At 34.4% G+C, this 23865-nt stretch overlaps 1 protein-coding gene across 2 annotated transcripts in view; it reads left to right on the forward strand.

Moving 5' to 3' along the window:
- Nucleotides 1-23865, forward strand: part of LOC6036616 (nyctalopin) — a 265590-nt gene that overhangs the window by 136022 nt on the left and 105703 nt on the right. The gene's annotated exons all lie outside the window — the stretch shown is intronic.

Below are 23865 nucleotides of genomic sequence, written 5' to 3' on the forward strand. Positions count from 1 at the left end.
CATAAACATGTCAATCTGAACTCGTTTGAGAAATGTTGACAATTGTGTTTATTAGATTTGAAACAATATTTAAGTATATAAATACATTGCCTGAATTTTTTGCATGATTTGTTTTGTAAAAAAAATCTATTGATATTCCATTGGAAGATTAGTTGAATCATTTAATTTTCGTAATGAATTTAGTTTTGTAATGAATTATTTAGTTAACATTTGATCATTTGGTTCTTTATAAATTTTTGGTAATCATTTCATCTTCGTTTTACATAAAGTTTATGTTAAAACTTTTACAGCCAATTAATTTACATTGACTAGAAAAAAAAGTCTGAGACTGCTAGAAAAGGCAGCAGATGTTGTTATAAGAACTTTCCTAATCGACTCTTAAGCTATTTGACTTCTTCTGAAACTAAAGAATTGTGAAGCAATTTTGTATGGTTGCCTAATATTTAAAGATAAACTTTTGAAACGTACTGTGGGACAAGTTTAAAAAGAAATTTTACCAACTATTGTATTGTAGCTCAGTTAATCTGCCTGTCTTAAAATTTGCTTTAGATTTCTTCTTCTATTAAATGACCATTTATGCAAAATAGCCACCACGAAATTACAAAAAATGATAATTTTATAATTCTGAAATAATTAAGAACGTAGAAAAAAATCCATAAAATAGAAAGTGAGTCAAAAATCATTTCTCGCTTACTTTTTCAAAAGGTCCTATGTAAAAAGGAAACCCATGGCATAAAAGTTGTTTTGAAAACAGAAATCTAGATTGAAAACCGACATATGACCAAATTCGACATCTTATGACTGCAAACAACATTTAAAACCAACGTAGCTAAAAGTAATCACTGTTTACATGGAATTTAATTTCAGATTCGTATTAAGTGGCAAAAAATACAGTAAGAAACCATTATCTAGTCTCCAAGCCAAATGTTTGCAACCATGTGTTATTAGTAGGGCTAGTGATTTTCACAGAAGCCGCGTAGTCCGTGAAATTCGACCCTGATCGTTAAAATTGGGAAATTCCGCGAAATTTCACATCTTTAATTAATAAATCGCTACTCAGTGCATTTATACTTTAAGTTTTAATTCAAGCATTTCATAAGATTTCTAACAAGCATTTTAAAAGCGGTTTACAAATAAAACAGATTTTCATATCAGATCTACAACATTTTTTTGAAAATATTGTTCATTAGAATATTAAAAAATGCAAATAGTATCTTTATTCCACAAAATTCCAAACAGATTTAAAAAAAAAACATTGATCAGAACTTCTCTGAAAATAAAGAACGAAAAAAGCTCTTTTATTTTTATTTTTTTTTGTTAAATTTATTTTAATTTATCTACAATATTAAAAAACGGCGAAAAAATCACATTTTAATATTTTGAATATAAATTATGTGTTTTAACCCTCTACTGCCCAAATTGTTTTTTGTTTTATTTTATCTTGTTTAGCTTACATTTGTTTTTGGTAGTATTTGACCTATTCTACCACCTACTGTCATTACATTTTGCCTATCAAATTATTTAATGTTTTTAAAGTCATTTTTTCAATTTGCTATAAAGCGCTATAAAATAGTACCACAATTATTTAAATTGTTGAAAAAACATAGAGGCATAGCCTGGGACATTAGAAAAATTGTTGCATACTTCTTTTTACTTAAAACAAAGGAAATGTTAGTAAAAATCAAAGCCAAAGTTGACCCCTGCGTGATTCTCCGCCAACTCACACAGCAGTTGCCCCGAGCCCTCTTCGATTTGCGTGAAACTTTGTCCTAAGGGGTAACTTTTGTCCCTGATCACGAATCCGAAGTCCGTTTTTGGACATCTCGTGACGGAGGGGCAGTACGACCCCTTCCATTTTTGAACATGCGAAAAAAGAGGTGTTTTTCAATAATTTGCAGCCTGAAACGGAGATGAGATAGAAATTTGATTTCAAAGGGACTTTCATGTAAAATTAGACTCCCGATTTGATGGCGTACTCAGAATTCCAAAAAAACGTATTTTTCATCGAAAAAAAAAACTTTTTTTTAATTTTCCCATTTTCTGTTACTTGACTTTTAAAAAAATTGGATCATGTCATTTTAAGGGAAATTTAAAGTTCTTTTCGAATCTACATTGACTCAGAAGGGTCATTTTTTCATTTAGAACATTTTTTTTTCATTTTGAAATATAGTATTTTTTCTAACTTTGCAGGGTTATTTTTAAGAGTGTAAGAATGTACAAAGTTGTAGAGCAGACAATTACAAAAAAATTGATATTGATTATAAGGAGTTTGCTTATAAACATCACGAGTTATCGAGATTTTACGAAAAAAAAGTTTTGAAAAAGTTGGTCGTTGTCGATCATGGACGTTCATCTTCACCCGCGACAGACACGGACGACGAAATAAAGAGAAACACAAAAAGTATTTTTTTCAAAACTTTTTTTTTTTTGCTGAAATCACGATAACTCGTAATGTTTATAAGCAAACTCCTTATGTATTCACATCAAAATTTTTGTAATTGTCTGCTCTACAACTTTGTAGAACATTCTCACACTCTAAAAAATGACCCTGCAATGTTAGAAAAATACGAAAACAACCCTTCTGAGTCAATGTAGATTCGAAAAGTACATTAAATTTCGCTTAAAATGACATGATTCAAAATTTTTTAAAGTCGATAAAAAATACGTTTTTTCGGAATTCTGAGTACGCCATCAATCGAGCGTCTTATTCTACATAAAAGTCTCTTTGGCACCAAATTTCTATCTCATCACCGTTTCAAGCTGCAAATTATTGAAAAACACCTTTTTTTCGTATGTTCAAAAATGGAAGGGGTCGAACCGCCCCTCCATCACGAGATATCAAAAAATGGACCCCTGATTCGTGATCAGGGACAAAAGGACAAAGTTTCATGCAAATCTAAGAGGGGTCGTATCCCCTATTCCTATCTTTCAATGACAAAATAAACAGTTTTTATTTAATTTGTGTATTGATATTTTCGATAATTTGTTCAAAAAAGGAACTATGTAGAAAATCGAATAGGAGGCGCAAGAAATTATCATAATACATATTTTTGTGCTCCTGACATAATGATGTATCATGATGTATCAAGTGATGCCGAAGACTTTCTGTCAGGGCTGCGGAGTCGGGTCATATTTCAAATGACTCCGACTCCGACTCCGACTCCGACTCCGGCTTTCTCAGATTAGCTGACTCCGACTCCGACTCCAGCTCCGGCTTTGAACAAATGGTTGGCTCCGACTCCGACTCCGACTCCGGCCTTCCAACTCTAGCTGACTCCGACTCCGACTCCAGCTTTCAACAAATGGTTGGCTCCGACTCCGACTCCACAAGTTCTTAAATGTTTCAAAAGCTAGTTAACTATTATTAGTTAATTATTTTTTCAACATTGATAAATAGGATTATTTATATACTCTCTAAGCGTCACGTTTTTCTCAAGAAAAATAGGTTAAGTAAAAGTAAAGTAAAATAAAGTAAATAAACGGAAAAAAGTTTTTAGGTTACAAGTTTCATACGTTATGGAAACAGACATCAAAAAATATATTCAGTTTTAGAGGCATTTTGAGAAGAACAGTTTTGTAAGTAAATTTTGATTTATTTGCTTAACCTCAAATTTGAAAATATTTTTTTCAAAGCTAATAAATTTAAATATAAAATTGTTATTTTTGAATGAATCACTAAAAAAAATCTAGCCTTAATGATCTATTGAAGATTAAAATTCAATTTGCTCACTTTCAGGCTGACATTTGTAAGAAGCACAGTGACAGGCACCTTGTTTTTTAAATGACAATTTTAAACGAAACTTTTTTTTGTTTTTTTTTTTTTGTTAAGACGTACATGGACATCACGCCATGGCTGAAGGAGATTATTTTTGCAAATCAATGTATCTAAACAAATTCTTCGTGGAAAGGACGCTTAAGATGTCCTTTTCAAATATCTGTGACATGAAAAATATTTTAACCAAGAAATTTTCAATTTATTTTAATTTTAAAATTTATTATACTTTAAAAAGGAGGTGCACGATACTTCGTAAATCTTCACCTAAAACGAAGCTTTATGGATGATCTTGCGCCTCCATCAAAATATATGAAAAAACTCAAAATATAATAAAAAACAAATATCCACAAGTAAAATATTTTCTAGGTCATTTTTTTAAGGTACATTGATTTGCAATGATTATCACCTTCCGTCATATTGGCGTAAGACATACAGTATGAGAAAATTCGTACCAGTTGATAATATTTTGATTCTGTGTTTTTTTATAATATTTGAAAAATAAATTAAAATCCTATATTTTGTTCTATGCAATTTTTATTAGTTCATTTTTGTACTGAATTCTTGAGATTTGTTCAACGATAATTTGCAACGATATCAAAATAGTTTACCTAAAATCAACATCAACATCAACAATCAATGATTATTTCAAATTTGTTGCAACTTCTTTTGACATTTTTTGTTAGTTTAAATTATTTTAAATGCAACACTTTGATTTTCTTGTACTCAGTTATAAACAAAATGCGCATGTTGAGTTCCAAGTAAGAGATTGTTGTTATCGTGGATTATTTGTTACAAAAGTTAAACTGTCAGTGACTCTTCTCCGATCTGCAAAAACAGTGATTACTATTTATAATCTTTTTATGTACCTCGTAATTTTTCCTAAAAAATGATTTAACTTAAAACCTCTAAGACATTCGCTATCGGGGTAAAAGATGACTTTGTGTATACTTTTTTCAAGAATAACTGGATGAAATTTGGTCAAATTTGACTTGAAAGGGAACATAACTAATAGTTATTAACAATAGTCTGACTACACAACGAATATTTTTTTTATTATTTTTTGAATTATGATACTACATACTTGGGTAAGAGGTCCGGCTCCGACTCCGACTCCGACTCCGACTCCGGGTTATCAGAAATCTTCGGCTCCGACTCCGACTCCGACTCCAGCTCATAAAATTTAGCCGACTCCGGCTCCGACTCCGACTCCGGCTGTTCGAGTTTTGACGACTCCGACTCCGACTCCGACTCCAGGTCCCCAAAAAGACCCGACTCCACCGACTCCGGCTCCGACTCCGACTCCGACTCCACAGCCCTGCTTTCTGTTGTTTTCGTGTAAGCGACACGTTTTATGCATTTTTTTTTCCACACACGGACATTACTTGATCAAGAGAGAAAACAACTTAATTTTTCAGTAAAATACTAATAACTCTCTTTTGATTTAACCAAATTGGATACTTCACCCTTCATTTTGCGGCAGATGCTTTTTTTTACTTTTGAAGTTTAAATGAAAATTATCGTTAAATTTTTGTGTTTCGATGTGCCCCACTTCACTTTGAGCTAGAGTGGTCATATTTGTCCCAGATGCTATTTATAAATGTCGAAACAACCCCTTCAGGCAGATTGGTGAGGTCCAAACGACATCCCAAACAATGCGGTATGCCCTTTTTGTGGACCCTCTCTTCAAATTTTTAGGTTGTAGATAGACGAGTTCTGTCAGTTTTTAAAGATACACTTTAATAATCGATGGATTACGATTTTAAGGAAATTTGTGGACGAAATTTTCTCGATGAATCATTTTGATTACGACAAGGGTGACGTTCAAGCCAATCGTAAGCCCTATACCTTTTGTTTAGTAAGAAAGGCTAAAGAAATTATTGAAGTTAAATACACATTTTCGACAATAAATTTTGCAATGTCACTAAAATCAAATCTTAATATCAGGGAGTGCTACCAAATGTTACGCAAATTGAAATTAAACTCACTACGATTACTGTTGTAACACCTTGATCCTTACTTTCACTGCTCCAAAAGCCTTAATCACCATTTTCATCGATAAAAGCCCCGTTTATAGCAACTGAAGCTGAATCGTGCCAAAAGCCGCCTTCCTCCTGCACATACTTCATTGCACAACTACTACTAAGACTGAGAGCGCGTTTTCCCAATAAACTGAAATTTTGGGTCGACCTCCACCCCATTATGGAAAGAGGCCCAATAAATAAGGAAGCCCCGCTCGGATAGTAAAAATGAAGCACCAGTTTAGTACCGATTCTTGCACACATTAAAACGACCTTCTAACACCACACATATAGAGCAAACGAAGGAAGACTTCTGAGGAAGAGTGTGAGGAAAATCATCAACCAGAAGATTTATGCACTTCTCAAGGAATGTTCCGTTTAACGGGTGCGTTGGCAATAAAATCATTCCCAGCCACCTCCCTTTTGCTTTGTGTTTTTGGTGTGGTGGTTTCTCGGCACACACACACTCATTATTGGCCAATTCCCCGGAAGAGAGTTTCCTGAATCTTTCTAGGACACGGTGGAATCAATTGATTTTCTAATTATTTTGATAATACTTTATTATTGAGCTTAATTTATTTTTGTTTTTTAGCAGATAAAGAGGTCAAAAATTTCAAGAAGATCCAAGTGTTAGAAAATTTCTTGGTTTATTATTTACATTGACAACAAACCCACCGTAACTAAACCATGCGGTCGACCATCGCGCACGGGCTTAAGGTACACTGCTCAAGATTTCGAGGTTTTCCTGATTTTCACGGCTCAGCCCAGGGTCTGCTCGCGAAGAGTGAGAGCAAATTCAATTTCGAAAGTAACTTTCACCACCCACTCACACCGTTTTTCCCCTTAACGCGGAAAAGCGCCTCGAATTAATAGCTTTTCCTTTAGCGCTGCTAATGCCCGCGTTTGCCCCGTTTTGATTGCTTTTTTCGCATCGAGGCTTTTCTCCCCCCTCCGGCTCCACCTTTTGGGTGGAATTTTCATGCATGTGAATGACGACCACGGTGACGGCGACGACCGCGTCGGAACAAGAGTTTTACGACCCTGGCAGAACCGTTACAGAACCTCACCTCCCCAGGACCCACTTTTTCTTCGATAATTGACCATTAATTTTACTTGTGCCGAAAATTAACTGGTGCGTGAAGCCGGTGGCGCCAACCTGGGTTAAGGCTTATGGCCGACGATCATACCTTTGGTACGGCATGCAAGGGTTGACGGTGCCTCGCTCAAGTGGGGCTATCGATTTTAAGGGAGGCCTAATCGGTTTCGTGTTCGATGGCAATCTTTAGGGAGCGCTTGAAAGAACTTGAGACTTTATTATTCTTTATAACAGATTGATTGAATTGCAGCACAATTTTTTTGGCTAGATTTTTTTAATTCTATAATTATTTGCAATAAAAATACACGATTTATAATATTTCCTCTTTTATCTTTTCAGGTGCGTTGTCAAACAATAAAACATATTGGCTACGGATATAAATGGCAAGTTAAACCATGTAAAGCAATAACTTTTGACCAGCATTGCATTCTATCTGGTGATGATACTGTTATCTCTCTCTCTTACATGAACATAAACTTTGAAAAATATTAGCAACGGCCCAAAACAAAAGCCTTGTAAGAAATTTGACGAGCTTTCTGAAAAATAAATAAACTTAAATAAAAATAAAAAAATGAATCGATTTTCCGAGCCGGGGTCAATAATAAGGGATATGAGCAATTCTCTACCAAAACTAGAAAAGGAGTTTATTTGTATATTTTGATTTGGTTGCAACTTTGCGGAGGCCTTTCCTATGACTAAGGCTACCAACTGTACGGATTTTTTCCTTACCGTACGGATTTTCGACCTTCTCCGCGGATTTTTAACAGGCCGGAATTTTTGTACGGAATTTTTCGCATTATACGGATTTGTACGGAATTTTAACAACTTTTTAAAAAATTCATTGCTTTTTTAATTGGGCCAAAGCTTTCTCTAATTAGATATTTTTATTTAACTGTCAGTTTGATTTTAAAGGGATAACTCGCATAATTTTCTGCCTATGTGGATGAATCGGACCGCGCTCTGGACTTACAATCCAGAGGTCGCCGGTTCGAATCCCGAGACGGGCGCAAAAAAAATTCTAAGTGTAAATATAGGTATTTGGTGCCCTCTCCCCGTGCCATACCTTGACACTTAGGAGACCCGGGAGGCGGAGTCTTGTCGCAAAAAGAACGATACACGCCTGTGGATCCGTTGACGAAACCGTAAGGTTTAAGAGGGCCACATTATAAGGTGTTACGTCGATTCCGTTTGCATAATTTTCCCGGTTTTCCTCAGTTCAAAATTGATTGTCAATGATTGTTCTTTTCAAATACCTTACAAAACATCACCTTGTGTTGTGCTTAAATTTATAGGACCTTCCCAATAAAAACTCTAGAAATGTTTTCGTGAAAACACTAACAACGATGTTATTCGTAAAAGCAAACATGACATTTCGTAAACATTTAAACGTTTAACAATAGTAGTTTATGCAACAAGTTGCAAAAAGAGGATTTTTCAGCACGAGTCGTACATTTATCCGACGAGGTTCACCGAATTGGATAAATACGACGAGTGCTGAAAAAAATCAAGTTTTGCAACGAGTTCCATACATTATTTTTTACAATTCCGAAAAACACCCATTGAGTGAAATTTTAAGTCAAATTTTATGTATTTGTCAATAAATTGTTTAAATTAAAACAATGTTGAAAAGTGTTACTTTTCGAAACAAGTGCTGAACAGTTCAACTTTTCAGCACCCATTTCAGTGCTGAAAAGTAGAACTTTTCAGCATTTATTTTGAAAAGTGTTGCTATTCGATTCTGTTATTTTTGGTACAGAAAAGTAGGCTATTTCGTCGTTCAGAATGACAGGAAAAGTAAGTAGTTTCACGACGGAATTGCAAAAAAAATATTTTTAGTTCCCAAATTCCAAACTTGTTTAAATAATTCCTTGACAGTTTTTGTTATACCATGGTGTCATATCGGTTGGTAGCCTTACCTATGACCAAAGAAGCTGATATCTCAGCAACTAAAGATCCGATTTTCGAACAAATGAATGAAGCATTTGTGAAATTTTTCGATCTATTTGAAAACAATATTTTGAATTTTTGTGAATCAAGAATTACATTGAAATTTTTATTTTTCAAAAATTCATAACATGACGGAAGATTTCTATGGCTCAAAAGTTGCGGGTTTTTGTCCCTTAAACCATACCAAAAAATCTCGAAAATAAGAAAATATGTATTTTGGAAAATTAAATTTTTGTGACCAAAAAAATAATTTTGAAAAATCAGCTTGTATTTTTTTTCGTGTACCTATTTTTTTCTTAATAGTCCTCAACAATACCTACAACTTTGCCCAAGACATCAAAATGATCAGAAAATTAACTCAATGACACAAAGTAGCATTTTTGGTCATAGGGAATTCCCCCACAGAGTTTGAGTCAAATAAAAAAATACAAAAAATAAAAATGGTCGAAAGCGGCCGATTTTGTAGAATATTGCTCATATGCGTTATAATACCTTTTTCAGGTATCAACACAAAATTATGGTATTTATTTTAACGATTAGGCAAAAGAGAATTTCAGTACACCTCTTTTAACACGGTGGCGCTTTTTGATTCGTAGATTTCTCTTAAACCACACAATGTTTGTGCAAGCCTCAAAAAGCGTCTTGTAGATCTGAACAAAACCTACAGATTGTAAAAATGTTGCGTTGTTCCAGAGAAATCGACAAATTATAAAATGTTACACATCGCGTAAAAGAGGTTTCACTGTATCATACAAATTTGAGGTATTTTTTTATATTGAGCAATTCTCCGAGATTTCGGTGATTCGATTTTTTTTTGTATTTTTTAATCCGGCTGAAACTTTTATGGTGCCTTCGGTTTGCCCAGAGAAGCCATTTTGCGTCATTAGTTTGCCCATTTAATTTTCCATACAAATTTGGCAGCTGTCCATACAAAAATGATGTATGAAAATTCAAAAATCTGTATCTTTTGAAGGAATTTTTTCATCGATTTGGTGTCTTCGGCAAAGTTGTAGGTATGGATAAGGACTACACTGAAAAAAATTATACAAGGTATAAAAAAAATTGGTGATTTTTTATTTTACTTTTTGTCACTAAAACTTGATTAAAAAAAATACTATTTTTAATTTTTTTTTATTTTTTTATATGTTTTAGAGGACATCAAATGCCAACTTTTCAGAAATTTCCAGAATGGGCAAAAAATCTTTGACCGAGTTATGGTTTTTTGAATCAATACAATTTTTTTCAAAAAATCGAAATAAGCTTAAAATTGAAATTGCAATCAAAAAGTACCAAAGTGAAATTTTGATAAAATGCACCGTTTTCAAGTTATAGCCATTTTTATATAACTTTTTTCAAAATAGTCGCAGTTATTGATTTTTTAACAATAGTGCCCTTGTTTGCCACTTTTGAACAAAAAAATAATTTTGAAAAGCTGAGAAAATTCTCTATATTTTGCTTTTTCGGACTTTGTTGATACGACCCTTAGTTGCTGAGATATTGCCATGCAAAGGCTTAAAAACAAGAAAATTGATGTTTTCTAAGTCTCACCCAAACAACCCACCATTTTCTAATGTCGATATCTCAGCAACTAATGGTCCGATTTACAATGTCAAAATATAAAACATTCGTGAAATTTTTCAATCTATTCGAAAAAAATATTTTCAAAAGTTATGAATCAAGACTAACATATCAAAACGGCGTAATATTGAATGTTTGATCTTTTTGAAATGCTAGTCTTGATTTCAAATTTTTGAAAATATTTTTTTCGAAAAAATCGGAAAATTTCACAAATGTTTTATATTTTAACATTGTAAATCGGACCATAGTTGCTGAGATATCGACATTAGAAAATGGTGGGTTGTTTGGGTGAGACTGAGAAAACATCAATTATCTTGTTTTTAAGCCTTTGCATGGCAATATCTCTCTCTCGCCAACCTCCTGTGGCCGAATGGTTACGGGTTTCGCCTCATAAGCGGAAAGTCATGGGTTCTTCTCAGGGTGGCAGTCTTAGGTTTAAGTTCAGAGGTAGCAGCAACCGCATGAGTATAAAACGGTTGCTTCACGTGCTCTTCAAGCATGTGATCGATCTTGGGATATTCCTTTGCGCCTCTTCCTAAAATACTTTCCTCGTGTCTTCGCATGTAAATAATGCCCAGCCGATCGGTATTGCACTGAGTCCAGTCGCATTGTCCAGATCAGAGCAAAGGGAACACCGCAAAAGTAGCGCTGCAAAAAAGACAATTGTCTTTACAAGACCCCGCGCGGCAAATAATAGCTGCTGGGAAGAGCTTAAAAAATGACACGAAAAAATTGTCACCGCGGTTCTAGCGATACATAGCGCACAAGGCACAAGGAATGGAGTTTACTGTAAACAGCATCTGGATGGAACAGCACTTTTTCTCTCAATAGGAACTGTGTTATAGATCTGGAAATGCTTAATAATAGTTACAATGGGTAACACGATACAATAGTCCTTGTAATCAGGATTCCGTGTCTTAATACTCAAACAGAAAAAAAATGGCAATATCTCAGCACCCTTAGTTGCAACAAAGTCCGAAAAAGCTAAATAAATAGAATTTTCTCAGCTTCTCAAAAATATTTTTTCAAAAGTGGGCGAACATGGGCACTATTTTTAAAAAATCAATAACTGTGACTATTTTGAAAAAAGTCACCTAAAAATGGCTAAATTAAAAAAAATTAATTAAAAAAAATCACGTTCCGTGACATTTCAGTGTTGATTCGTGTTTTGAAATAGAGGTTCTCCGTGTAGATAGCATTTTTTTTGCGTGAAAGATCATTAAGCCTTAAATCGGCCCAAAAAAGGCCTACTCGTCAGCAAAGTCATCGAGCATCAAGGCCAATCAAAGGGATCAACCTCCTGACATTACCCCCTTTGGGTGTGCCAGCCAGCTCGTCACCAAATGTGTCAATAATAACCATAGTTGCTCCACGACATTCCCTCCCAGGGGGGCACTTTCAATCCGCTGTCGTCAGCCACAGCTCGGAATGGCCAATCGGACACGCCTGCCGAAAGAAAACCCGCGTGGCATTTCCCCGCGGCCAAGATTTATGGCCTCCGTTTGCGACCAGACAAAGTGTGGCCATATTTAATCAAGATTTATACACCAAATTTTGGGTCGTCGCACCGAGGGTTTTTGATGTACGGTTGGCTTCATCAGGCAGATTAATTTTCGGCTGACTAGCGTCAAGAATCGCGTCAAGATGTTTTGGGATCTACCACACCGAAAAAAAACAACAACTTTAAAAAATACGCTCCAGAGTTGAACCCTCCTGAACGTCACGGGGGCAAGAAAGCAGTGTGACAAAAAAAAGTCAAGCAATTAATTAAGAGTCAATGGAACAAACAAATAAGAGCTTGGAGCCGCCGCTGCAAAGTCTGTCAAGCCAACAAAATTAGACAGTCCCCGCAATGTGAGTGATGAGAAAATGAAAATTTGTCTGACACGAGTGTGGAAATTTTATTTGATGCGAGATTCGAGAAGGATGAGTAATTCAGTTACTGGAAAGTTTCGAAGATTTGTTTTACTTATTATTACAGAACCTTTGTATTGAAAATAAAATAGTAAATAATAATAAATAAAAATTAACACATAATCTTCAATCTTTTATTACTTCAAAACTTTTAATTTCTACTTTTCTTAAAAATGTATTTTCTAAATAAAATGCACATTCCTGGAAGAATTGCTCTGAAGTATTTTAAAGGAATGCGATTTTTGAAAGTATCTCATTTTGAAGTCAGAGTGCAAATAACAAGACACAGATTTAAATTTGAAAATAATGTCCAACTTTTAGCGAAAATATGCCACAAAGGCATCAGATCTAAGCAAAGCGAATCTTTACCACCGGACAAATTTCATCTTACTGGAAAAAAAACATCACTTTAGAACAAAAAAAAAACAACACAAAACAGCCCTATTGGGGACCCGGACAAAGCAAAAAAAGTGGAAAAACAACGTTCCGTAATTTTCGTTGGCGCGGAGAAAATTTATGTTGTCTTTCACAAACAGATTTGTGATGTTTTCCATTTGGCGCTCGATTTTCTTGCTCTCTTCTTCTTCGCAAGTCGGTGTCCGTGTTGGGTTGGTAATTTTTCATCGGTTTGTTTTGGCATCCGAGGGAGCAATGCGAACAAAAAGGAGGAAAACATGACACTCGCGTGAAGAAACAACAACAGCAGTGAGAGACCAAGAACTGTCAAAGGCAAGAAAGAGCTGGATCGCGAGTGATGAGGAGATGATATTTTTAATATTGAAAAACGTCGAAAGGAACGAATATTCGTGGGCAACAAGAATTAGGCGGGCTAATTTTGAAACATGGGAAAATTGTCCATGTTTTTCTTCTGTGTTTGGGACGGGGGAAATTTAATGGGGGAAGGGCAAGACGAAGGTGACATTGAGCGTTTACATGTGGCCTTGCTGGTTCACGCGGGTGTCGAACGGAACAGCTGCTGGGACAACCGTGCCATGTTGTTCGGCTGGAATTGGATGCGGTTCGGTGCGGACACAAGATGAAGATGTATGTCCACACGGGAGATCGCTCGTGTAACTGACAGGGAACAATTTGATGAAATTGGATGGCTTCATTTAAGGGAAATGTTTTGAAAAGTTGATCGTTTCATTCCAGTCACTAGACAATTAATGTTAGAACTTTGAAAAAAAAAACTATTTAAACAATGTTTTTAATACTGATACAGTATGTAAAAAAAGTATTTACACCCCTTGGGCACTATGCACATTTTGTGATGAAACATGTAACAACTTAAAGTTTGACAGAAACCTAGTACTACGTTTTGTTCAGAAACTCATGCCGAACATTGTGCAACGAAAAGCTCATGAAAAGATGATTTCTATAAAAATTTATATAACAAATACTATTACAAAAATAAAAAAGGTGCAAAAAAAAGTTTGTACACCTTTCGAAAAATTAACATAAATAAAGTTATTTGTTGACAAATCCCCATAAATCCAGTCTCCCAACTCCAAATCGGCATCCTTGACTGATGGAAAAAATAATTTGGATTGAATATAAAGTTTACTAACTACTTAGTATAAAAGTTTGTATAACTCTGGAAATTCTATATAAAAATTATCTAAACTTAATTTTGTTAACTTTTAATTCAACTTAATAAACATTTGGGAGTGGGTATACCGTTTTGGGGGTATTTGTATCGCTAGAATAGATTTTTCGTTGGAATTTTGTACCAACCCGGAATGACGTCGTTGGAAAATCCGCCGGCATCCGAACCGGTCCACAATTCACAAGTCAACCTATGTAGCATCAGAAAAGGCATAAAATTTGCGATCTTTTGATACCCATACATCTAGGTTTTCTATAAAACCCACGTTTAAATACCTGGGCAAAAAGTAAGTTTGATCCACGAGAACAAAAATTACGAAATTCCATACATTTTTAGCAGCTTGCTCAAACGAAACCATTACAACGTTTTTGTCTAGGTATTTAAAACGTGGGTTTTATAGAAAACCTAGATGTATGGGTATCAAAAGATCGCAAATTTTATGCCCTTTCCGATGCCACATAGGTTGACTCATGAATTGTGGACCGGTTTGGATGCCGGTGGATTTTCCGACGACGTAATTCCAGGTTGGTACGAAATTCCAACGAAAAATCTATTCTAGCGTTACAAAGACCCCCAAAACGATGTTATACCCACTCCAGTATATTTATTTAGCAATTCTATGGTAATATATTGACATTTAGTTAAATTGAAAGTTTACAAAATTAAGTTTAGATAAGTTTTATATATATAATTTCCAGAGTTATACAAACTTTTATACTAAGTAATTAGTAAACTTTGTATTCAATCCAAATTATTTTTTTAATCAGTCAAGGATGCCTATTTGGAGTTGGGAGACAGGATTTATGGTGATTTGTCAGCAAATAACTTTTTTTATGTTAATTTTTCGAAAGGTGTACAAACTTTTTTTGCACCTTTTTTATTTTTTAAAATAGTATTTGTTATATAACTTTTTATAGAAATCGTCTTTTCATGAACTTTTTGTTGCACAATGTTCGGCATGAGTTTCTGAACAAAACGTAGTACTAGGTTTCTGTCAAACTTTAAGTTGTTACATGTTTCATCATAAAATGTGCATAGTGCCAAAGGGGTGTAAATACTTTTTTTACATACTGTATGGTAATATATGAAATGTATTAAGATTAAAAAGTATTGTAACACAGAAAAAAAAGTTGAATTTAGGAAAGTTAAAAATTGGGTTGATTAAATATTACCTCTTTCCTCAAGAAATTTTACAAGAAAGTATAAAAATGTATTTATTATTTTTAAAATAAAAGTTAAAATCCAGCTTATGGATTTGGTAAATCTGCAAATGGAGTGTAATAATTTCAGGGCAAGATTACAATACTAACTTTTTCCCAATTAAAAATAATAACAAAGTTATCATTTATTTAACGTGAAGACTTCCATAATTGCCATGATTTTTCGTTCAAAGATATAAATTTTGCGTCGCTATCAATATTTTGACAAAATTTCTTCAACAAGTTGTTAAGAATAGTGCCCAACACATGCTGATTCCTTTTGATAACGATTATCCCATTCCTTGTAAAGTTATGGAAATCGTCATTAATCAATGATTGGCAACTGGGACGTCAATGACTGTGCCACAAAATTATATAAATTATGAAGCTCAATTGATTTAGATCAAAAATTCTTTCAGTGGCTTCAAGAAGGCAACAGCCGGCACATGCTGATTCATTTTGGTGCATAAATTCATTAAATTGGATTTAATACAGAATATTTGATAGTGATAATCAATCTTCTTCGGAAATAATCAACGGCTTCACCTTAATTTTTCCATCAATTTATAAAACATCAAATCATTTTCTCACCAAATGAAATTTCAGGAGGCAAAATATTTAAAATGTGTGTAGCAAATAGTTAATTCAGATTAATCAAAATAAGGATTAATCATTATCTGTTCCAGATATACACAGATTTTGACAGATTTGCGACAGAATGTAAATTTATCCTTTTTGAGACAGAAAACATTTTTTTTTTTGAATTCTAATATTATTGAAAATATCAGCGTCTTACGACAATTAAAGTTATTATCGTTATCACTGCCGTTATTTCGATAATTCTATCAGCATCAGCATCTTATCAACGATGACTCATTTTTTAAATCTTTCTACAATTGACTTAATCTAACCATGTTAAATTTTCAATGCTTTTACTAAGAAAAAGTATTTTATTATAAATCAAGTTTCAAAATATGAAAACTCAAAAAAAAATCACAAATTGGGTGTTTTTGAAAAAGTTTTAAAATTTTCATACCAAGTGAAACTTTGCATACAATTTCAAATTTAATCGATGTTTATACCGTATACCGAATTTTTTTTTTGAAAATTCCCAAATTAACTAAAATTTTCGTAAATTGCATCATGGATACTAAACGAAGACAAGTTTTGTATACATTCTGGCTTTTTTTTTTGTTAAATACAGTCTAGACCCGAATATCCGAAGCCTCGATTATTAAAAGCTCCGATTATCTGAAGTGAAATTTTGGCGCAGCCTTCGAATAATCATGTGTAGATTGTACTAAATTTTTTATAAAATTCCAGTTTTTTGAAAATATATTTTTTTATTATTTGCAATTTGAGCTTGATGCCCAGCGAAACGAAATTTTGAATGCATTTCCACTTTATTTAATACATAGATAGAACTATCGTTATCAAACCTCGAATATTTTATCGTTAACAACCTTGGTATTATTAAACCTATTGTTTTCCAAAAAAATATTGTTTAAGCAAACAATATAAGAGGACTATTCAAACACCGCAAGCTTTCACCCATTTTGAGAACCCTTTTGCAAGTTTCCCTCAGGAAATGAACAAAGACCCTTAAAATGGTTCTGAAATCCGCGATATTTCCTAAAACAAAGCTGAGAGCTCCGCACACATACACACACACTTCAGTGGTTTTATGTGTTTATAAACAACATCCATTTCGCCGCCATTTTTCACATTCCAGCAATTCCCAGCCCGGTAGCACCTCTTGAAGCTCTGGAAGTGCATTTTTATCTCTTTACAGGCGAATAAAAACTGCACCCCGGTGAAATAAAAATCCATTGAGTCCGTTGACTCAGGCTCTCAGAACCGGTGGAAATGTGAAAATTGCTCGCAAGTACTTTTGGTAAAACCCTTTTCGCGAATAAAAAAGCTTCCCAAAAGGTTGGTCCAATCTACGAGCTTTTCACTGTCCAAAAATTCAATATATGATGAATCGGATTCGGGTGAAATGGAATTTCCATAAAAATGAAACTCTGAAGTAATTCAGCATGGTAGTATTTCTACTTGTAAATTTACACTGATTTTCCGAACATCAGCCTAGTGGTGACTCCACGCTGACCAGATTAATCAAAGCAATTAGATTACGGCAACGTTAATTCAAGCAAATAACTAACAACCGTTGTAGCCCACAGACACACTTCAGGTACGCCCGCTGTGTTTGTACTACCGGTCCCGGTACAAGCAACAGCCAGCTTTCGAACCCATAAATTCCAGCAAATATCACTAAAATATTCGCTTCCGACCCGAAAGCAGCAAACAGTATCAACAACGCCAGAACAGGTCATGTTACGTACTTATGCAATTACCAGCATACGTTCCTGAATTTCTCATGTCCATGGTCCTGGCTCAACCGCCATCGACCCTGAAAAGAGGGGGGGGGGGCGCAAAATGGAGTGCCATGTCTACATGCGCAACAGCAGTAACTTCAGCCACGCCAGCCAGCATTACAGCAAAATGTAAACTAAATTACATTTTAATTAATACCTGCTGCCTCCTCGGGAATTGTGGCAGCGAGCGAGCGAGACAACGAACAAGGAACAAGGAGCTGCTGCCGGGCCATGTTGCTGCTGCCAGTTTGGGTTCTCTCCCATCCTCGGGTTCCAGCTGTCGCATGCCGGAATTACCACCGTACTCTTTATTCTGGGTTGGAGGGATCGGAGTGGAGGATCCGGTTGGAGCCACGTGGTTAACCCTTTGGTGAATGTGGGGTAGAATCTTTTTTATTAAAATCCTTTTATATTTTTGCAAGGAAAACATTTTTCTAGCGTTTTTCTTTTTTTTCTATAACAACCTTTAATTTAAAATAAAATGTCATCGCTTCTTCAAAATTTTCACAGCAATCGAATGATAGGAAACCTCAACAACATTCATCGCGCTTTTGGCGCGACCCCTCCAAAATTCAAACTGCTGAAACTTTTGTTGTGGTGAATGAATTTGGCTGAAATTTGGGGTGATATTAAGAAATTACCTCAAAATTAAGTGATCAAAATATGAATTCGGTCCGATCAATATTGTTGAAGATAACGTCAAAATAGTGAGTGTGGGTCAAAATCGTATTTTTTACGAAAATGTCAATAACTTTGGAACGATAATAGTAAGCTAAGTTTTTCAAAAAGCATCTGAAAGTAGACATTTTGAACTGCTTATGCTGAATATTTCATAAAATTTGGTCGAAAAACGAGAGAACACCGGCATCTTGAATTTGGAGTTAGGTTTGGCAAATCGTCCAATGTCATATACTTTTGACCAGTAGGTACTGTATTTCTTCTGTCAAAGGAAGCTATACGGTATACCATTCTGCAAGCTGATCTTACATAATAAGCATAAGAATATTCAAAAATTTGCATCGAAGGAATTTTCTGACAGTTTTGATGAAATTTCCAGATAAAATAGGAACACGCAAAAAAAATCAATTGATTTCCAAAATGGATTTCGGTAATTCTCCGTCAACTCACATAATATCGGAAAAATTTGTCCCGACCGAAGTGAACATTCGAAAAAAGACGTTTTTTCAATAATTTTGCAGTCTGAAATGGTTATGGCTTGGAAAATTGGTGTCAATGGGACTTTTATATAAAATTAACGCCAAACAATTCCGAAAAAAATATTTTTGCAATTCCGTCGTGAAACTATTTACTTTTCCTGTCATTCTTGAACGACGAAATAGCCTACTTTTTTGTACAAAAAATAACAGAATCGAATAGCAACACTTTTCAAAATAAATGCTGAAAAGTTCTACTTTTCAGCACTCAAATGGGTGCTGAAATGTTGAACTTTTCAGCACTTGTTTCGAAAAGTAACACTTTTCAACATTTTTTTTTATTTAAACGATTTATTGACAAAATACATGAAAATTTGACATAAAATTTCACTCAGTGTGTGTTTTTTGGAATTGCAAAAAATGTTGTATGGAACTCGTTGCAAAACTTGATTTTTTCAGCACTCTTTGTATTTATCCAACTCGGTGAACCTCGTTGGATAAATGTACGACTCGTGCTGAAAAAATCCTCTTTTTGCAACTTGTTGCATAAACTACTATTTTAAGTTTCTCTTTGTTTCGTCTTTCGTGTCCGTCGCGGGTGATCTTGAACGGCCATGATCAATGACGACCAACTTAAAAAAATCTTAATAGGGTAGAGGACCCAGAAATCGCCCACTTTATAGTGGCAATCTAGGAAATTTGATGAGAATTTGATGACAATTTATGGTTTTTGGTTCTATTTGTTGTAGAACGTTGATAAACTATTTGATTTTAAGTTTCCACAAGGTTTTTATCATTTACGTGTTCATTTTTTATAAAACTTTGCGTTTTAATAAAGTGCTCTGAAGAGCCTATTTTCGCCCCCCTAAATCCAATTTTCGCCCACACTTGGAACCAGTTTTCGCCCACGACAAAAATCAAGAAATCAAATGAAATTTTGACTCAAAGCTAAGCAAATGTGGTCTCCTATTGATATATTTTGTCGTACATATTATAAATTGAGGTTCAAAAAATCCTAGGAGTTTTTTTCAGATATCCTGCTTATTTTGAGATTCTCTGTCTATTATAACTAAAACCAAAACATGTTCTCACTCTCTCTAAAAAATATGACTGAATCAAAATTTGTGATAGAACTCATGTGTCCATGTGTCCCTGTTCACCCAAGATATGGGCACACAGTTACAATTAGCTCCATGTTGTTGTTGATTTTGTTAGGGAAGCTTTAACCCTATGGGTCATTTGCTCCCGAATTGACTCAATATAAAACATCGAGTACCTCTTAATAAAAATATTAAAGCACATGTGTAACTACTTCTCCATCCTCTGCTTAATTTGTTCTCCTATGTACCAGTAAACTTTTACAACATTTGAACCAAAACCCCTCATGAATGAAAGTAATTAAAATTATTATTTAACCTTTAAAAATAATCTAGAATGTTTCAAATGGGTAATTCTCTACCAACTCACACGAATTCGGGAAAAGTTGCCCCGACCCCTCTTCGATTTGCGTGAAACTTTGTCCTAAGGGGTAACTTTTGTCCCTGATCACGAATCCGAGGTCCGTTTTTTTTATATCTCGTGACGGAGGGGCGGTACGAACCCTTCCATTTTTGAACATGCGAAAAAAGAGGTGTTTTCCAATAATTTGCAGCCTGATACGGTGATGAGATAGAAATTTGGTGTCAAAGGGACTTTTATGTAAAATTAGACGCCCGATTTGATGGCGTACTCAGAATTCCGAAAAAACGTATTTTTCATCGAAAAAAACACTAAAAAAGTTTTAAAAATTCTCCCATTTTCCGTTACGCAACTGTAAAAATTTTTGGAACATGTCATTTCATGGGAAATTTAATGTTTTTTTCGAATCTTCATTGACCTAGAAGGGTCATTTTTTCATTTAGAACAAAATTTTTCATTTTAAAATTTTGTGTTTTTTCTAACTTTGCAGGATTATGTTTTAGAGTGTAACAATGTTCTACAAAGTTGTAGAGCAGACAATTTCAAAAATTTTGATATATAGACATAAGGGGTTTGCTTATAAACATCACGAGTTATCGCGATTTTACGAAAAAAAAGTATTGAAAAAGTTACTTTTTGCGTTTCTCTTTGTTTCGTCGTCCGTGTCTGTCGCGGGTGACCATGAACGGCCATGATCGATGACGACCAACTTTTTCAAAACTTTTTTTCGTAAAATCGCGATAACTCGTGATGTTTATAAGCAAACCCCTTATGTCTACATATTAAAATTGTTGTAATTGTCTGCTCTACAACTTTGTACAACATTGTTACACTCTAAAAAATAACCCTTCAAAGTTAGAAAAAACACGAAATTTTAAAATCAAAAATTTGTGTTCTAAATTAAAACAATGACCCTTCTGTAGATAGGGTCAATGTAAATTCGAAAAATACATTAAATTTCCCATGAAATGACATGTTCCAAAAAAATTTACAGTCGAGTAACGGAAAATGAGAGAATTTTTAAAACTTTTTAAGTGTTTTTTTCGATGAAAAATACGTTTTTTCGGAATTCTGAGTACGCCATCAAATCGGGCGTCTAATTTTACATAAAAATCTCTTTGACACCAAATTTCTATCTCATCACCGTTTCAGGCTGCAATTTATTGAAAAACACCTCTTTTTTCGCATGTTCAAAAATGGAACGGGTCGTACCGCCCCTCCGTCACGAGATATCAAAAAACGGACCTCGGATTTGTAATCAGGGACAAAAGTTACCCCTTAGGACAAAGTTTCACGCAAATCGAAGAGGGGTCGGGGCATCTGCGGTGTAAGTTGGCGGAGAATTACCCAATATTTTCAAACAAATTTAAAACATGATTTTAAATTCAAATCCAAATTTAAAATCGAAAAGAAATTTTCACATTTTTGATAATGTGCACCGTTTTAAAGTTATAGACATTTCAAGACAAAACACTTCAAAAAATGATCAGTTTTTTTGAAGTTATAGACATTTCAAGACAAAACACTTCAAAAAATGATCAGTTTTTTTGAAATTTAAAATGTTTTCGAAATCTGTGAAATTTTTCTTTATAAGATTTTGTTGACTGAATTCTAGTTATCAGTGTTATTAAATTAGGTAGCCCTCACTTTTTTAACTCGTGATACCTGGAGGAAATGATTCATTCGATTTTCAATGTAATAAAATACAACTTTGGCGAAATGCTGTGCTCATTTCTTTACACTAATATCAAAATCTAAAAACCTTTAAAGCTTTTCGAAAATATGTTTTGTAATCGTACTCTTCCTTGGTAAAATAATTTCAAAATAAAAAAAAACTGTTTTTACGGGAAACATTGTTTTAAAATGCCAATAACTTTAAAACGATGCGACATGCATTTTATTTGTTTTAGGGAGAGTATTCTGTCCATCTTAAAAGCATTTTTAAAGTGGGAAAGGAGAATATTTGTGCTTACTTTTATAATTTTGAATACTGCTTGTAAAGAGAGATTAAGTATTTCTAATAGGGACGTGGCGTTACATCGTGCTGCCATCTGGTTTTTTTAAGTGCAAGAGTGGAAAAGTGCTGAGTCATCGTCTAAAAATAGACGGCGACCTATCTCGCCCAGCAAAATGAAGTCGATAAAGTAGTCGGTTTCGATGAGAAAAAGTGGAAAACGTGGTCTAAAAATAGCGACGCCATCCCCCTATGGAGGGAGACAAATTTCTGAGCTTGTTTCCTTGCTTTATAACAGGCCTACCCAACCTTTTTGGCTCAATTTTCACATTTTATCCATCAGAGGAGCGGCCGTGGCTGACTGGTTACGGTGTTCGCTTTGTAAGCGAATGGTCCTGGGTTCGATTCCCATCTGCTCCCAACGAGAAAGCATAGGAAATATAAATAAATCTTGAAACTCTGAACATGAACGAAAAATCAAAGTCGCTCGAGTCGGGGTTCGATCCCCCGTCCTTTGGATTGGTAAGCAAAACTGCTAACCACTAGGCCATCGCGACTTGGTGAGCTGTATTTGGAATTAGGAATACTTTTACTACCAGCTATATACGCGCTGGGTCCTTGTCCATTTGACAAGGGTTCGGAAGTTCTAAATAACGTTTGAACCCGATTGGTGCAAACGTTCTTCAGGGCGGGGCTTGTCGGTAAAGCTGAAGTACCTCGCGCTCGGCTAGCCAGCGTAGAAATGGGTCACTGAAGCTCGGCAGAGCTAACACCTTCGAAATGCCTATGCGAGTTATTTGCATGTATAGAATGTAGATCTAAAAATACATGGAAACAACTCAATTTGTAAGAAGCGGCCGCGTGGTCCCGTTTGGTTTGTTGCACAAAAAAAAAAAAATTCACATTTTATCCATCAACTTAACAATTGTCCATTTTTTGATTATTTCATCTATACAATCGGTTCTCAGATGAACATAACATAACCTTGATAAAAGTTTTAAAAAATATTTACAAAAGTTTTATTTACATTTTACGTCGAAAATCAATCTATCCCGCGAGCCGAGCTAGTTTTTCACTGAAAATTTGCAATAATATTTTTTTCAAACTTTTGTCAAATTATCTTCACTGAGAACTGATTCCATAACCCTCTACTGCCCAATTTTTTTTTAAATTTTATTTTCCCTGTTTTCAGTAGGTCATTTTGAGCAACTTTTGCTCTACGAAAAAAAATAACTTTTCTTGTTTCAATTTTAGTATTTGTATTTGCATTAATCTTGTTTAGTTTATGTATGAAACTGATAATATCTGGCTAATACTACTACTTCCTATCATTACCTATAGTCTATTTATTTTTTTCATGTTTTTACAACAGTTTTTTCGTTTTTTTTTGCGTGTTTTTCACATTTTTACTCTAGAGTGAAACCATTATCATTTAAAATGTTTTAAAATGCTTAAAGGGATAGCCTGAGCCATATAAAAAAATACTGCATATTATTATTTTTACATATAATAAAGAAGATATTAGTGAAAAACACAGCCAAAGTTAGTTGACCCCAGAAAAAAGCTATTTTTAAACATTGGCAAAGTCACATAAAACAAGTCCTATTTCCAACCCTAAAATTTTATTTTATTTTAAGAGTTTTTCTTTCAAAGCATTTTAAAGATCGAAAATTGGTTGATAAAATGATTTTTGGCGATTTGGGCCTAAAGACGGGGTTGGGTTGTAGAGGGATAAAATAAAGCATGACAAATGGACAACTGTTATTCTGACGGCCAAAACTGATTAAA

Source organism: Culex quinquefasciatus, chromosome 2, assembly GCF_015732765.1.
Source record: "Culex quinquefasciatus strain JHB chromosome 2, VPISU_Cqui_1.0_pri_paternal, whole genome shotgun sequence".
Lineage (NCBI taxonomy): Eukaryota > Metazoa > Arthropoda > Insecta > Diptera > Culicidae > Culex > Culex quinquefasciatus.